We start from the raw sequence: 2770 nt of genomic DNA, 5'->3' as shown, positions 1-2770 counted from the left end.
TTTGATTCTTGAATGAAGCACTTGGATGAAGCTTGCCTTGCTAGGGTTCTCTCTTGAATGCACTTGATGTATTTTCCAAAGCTTGCTTCCTCTGATGAATACTCCCTCTTAAATACTTCTCCAACCTCCAAATAGTCCTTCCTGACCGTTGGATTGAAGAAACTAGCCGTTTATAGCCGTTGGGAGTCCAAAAAGCACTTCTGCACAACTAGCCGTTATGCTTCTGCCCGTGCTTGGGTCGACCCAAACTTTTCTTGGGTCGACCCAAACCACTGTTCATCAGGCTTGGGTCAGCTCAAGCTTTTCTTGGGTCGGCCCTCTCATAAAATTCAGAACCTTGAATTTCAGCCTTTCTTTACTTGGGTCGACTCAACCTTTCTTTGGGTCGACTCAAAGTTCAGTTGGGTCGACTCAACTTCTTCTTGGGTCGACCCTAACAGGGTTTCCAGAGAACCTTTTCTGTCTTCTGTTCTGTCTTGCCTTTGGGTCGACCCACACAGGGTTTGGGTCGACTCAAGCTTGGGTCGACTCAACTTCATCTTGGGTCGACCCTCTCAGTAAATCCAGAGAACCATTTTCTGAGTTGTTTTAAGGATCTTGATGTTTGGGTCGACTCATGCTTTCCTTGGGTCGACCCAACACACTGTTCATCTGTGCCATTTTTACAGAAGTGTGCCAAATAATTTCTTGATGTGCCGGGGTCGACCCAATCATCCTTTGGGTCGACTCAATCCACACTTTGCTGCATCTCAAGATTAGATTCATTCAAATAAACAATGAAATGTATCTATATCAATTTATACAAATATCCTGAGAGTAATAGTCTTATAAATGAAGTATCAATTTAACTTATAGCATACTCTAGATAATTGCATGTTAATCATCAAAATAACACTATCATCCTCACTTTTCTCCCTTAAAGATAGAGCCAAACAATGGCTGAATTCTTTAGAAGCTAACTCGATTCGTTCTTGGGATCAAATGCAACAAGAATTGCTTAAAAAATACTTTTCCATAGGAAGAACGAACCAGTTTAGACGTGCCATTACAAGCTTCTTCCAAACCGAGGGAGAAGAATTTCATGAAACTTGGGAGAGATTTCGGGACCTAATCCGTAAATGCCCTCATCATCAAATACCTAAGTGGCAGTTAGTGCAATGTTTCTATGACGGATTGACTGAACGAAACCGTCAGATGATCGATGCTGCATGCGGGGGGACTTTCATGCTTCAAAATGAGCATGAAGCATGGCAATTATTTGAAAATCTTAATGAAAACTCCCTCTACCATGCTTCTTGTTCTCGTCAAGCACCCCCGAATTCTCAAAGAAAAGGGACCATTTGTGGAATAAGTCATTCTAATGGACCTGTCTAGCAAGGTAGATGCATTGTCCCATAGGATTGACCAACTGATGGTAGGGGGACATGTCATTAGCTCTTCCCAAGCACAAGTGTGTGCTATCTGTTCTAGCCCATCGCATCCTATTCATGAGTGCCCCTCAGCACCCCAATTTCCCGAACTCGTGCAAGAACACATCAATGCTGCCCAAACACAGCCCAGACCGGGTAATGACCCATTTTCCAATACATATAACTCGGGATGGCGGAATCATCCAAATTTTTTTGGAAGCAGCAAGCTTCGAATACTGCCCAACCCTACTTCCAAAATTTTCAAAACCCTCAGAATTTTCATCTCTACCGTCCCTCAACTCAATTTCAACACCCTCCTCCTCCAACTCAAAGAAATACAGCCTTTGAGGAGAAAGTGTTGACTGCCCTTCAAGGTTTGGAGGCAAACACACAACTATTGCACTCTCACACGCAATCAATTGCTAAGCTAGAATCCCAAATGGGTCAACTAGCCAATGCATTAAACAAGCGAGAGGAAGGTAAGCTTCCAAGTCAACCAATGAGTAATCATAGGGGACAATACGTGGCTCAAGAAACTCGAATAAATCATGAGCAAGCCAATTCTTTGACTACCCTAAGGAGTGGACGTATAATAGATAATAAGGTTGGGGAGGGTAACAATAAGGAAGGTGAAGAAGAGGAGAGGAATGTATCACATGAAAATCCAAAACCTCCTTCAGCTAGTCCACCATCTGCCACAACCCACATTCCAAAGGCTCCATTCCCTGAAGCACTTAATGCACCCTCTTCCTTTGGCAAGAAGGGAACTTCACTAGAAGAGATGATGGAGGTTTTGAAACAAGTTAAAATCAACCTCCCACTTCTTGATGCCATCAAACAAGTTCCCTCCTATGCCAAATTTCTTAAAGACCTTTGCACCCAAAAGCGGAAATCTAGGACACATGTGCCTAAAAAGGTCCTCCTAACTGAGCAGGTAAGTTCCATTCTCCAACACAACATGTTAGATGTATGCCCTAGAAGCCAATTTTGGCTGACACATTATTAATTCTAGGACATAATTTGTACTTGACTTTATTATTATTGAATAAATGAAAGGCATCTTTTTCATTCAATTTTCTTGCGTCTATGAATCGTCCAAGGAACTAATAAGATGATGATGCATATTCTCAAGAGTTGAGAATTTGAGCCATGTATCATTAGTGATTAATTTCTAAACGCTCCTGATCGATGGATCATCATGAGGACGGTGATCGATCCGATGAGATCAGTGCACAGATTACTTTCCTTATGGATGGACGAGACTCGAGTCCACAGTGTAGCGACACTGAAGTAATAGTGCAGGTGCTTGTTAAGAATAAGGGTACTGAGCGTGACCAATACAAGAAGTCACTTGGATGTCT

At 42.4% G+C, this 2770-nt stretch overlaps 1 non-coding gene across 1 annotated transcript; it reads right to left on the bottom strand.

Moving 5' to 3' along the window:
* Positions 1-1030: 1030 nt before the first annotated feature.
* On the bottom strand, positions 1031-1136 carry LOC120109888. The gene has a single exon (XR_005510637.1). It is a non-coding gene; the product is annotated as a small nucleolar RNA R71 (small nucleolar RNA).
* Between the last annotated feature and the right edge of the window lie 1634 nt (positions 1137-2770).

This window comes from Phoenix dactylifera, unplaced genomic scaffold (genome assembly GCF_009389715.1).
Source record: "Phoenix dactylifera cultivar Barhee BC4 unplaced genomic scaffold, palm_55x_up_171113_PBpolish2nd_filt_p 002965F, whole genome shotgun sequence".
NCBI lineage: Eukaryota > Viridiplantae > Streptophyta > Magnoliopsida > Arecales > Arecaceae > Phoenix > Phoenix dactylifera.
The sequence above is the reverse complement of the archived record's forward strand: the minus strand, read 5'-3'. Positions and strand labels throughout refer to the sequence as shown.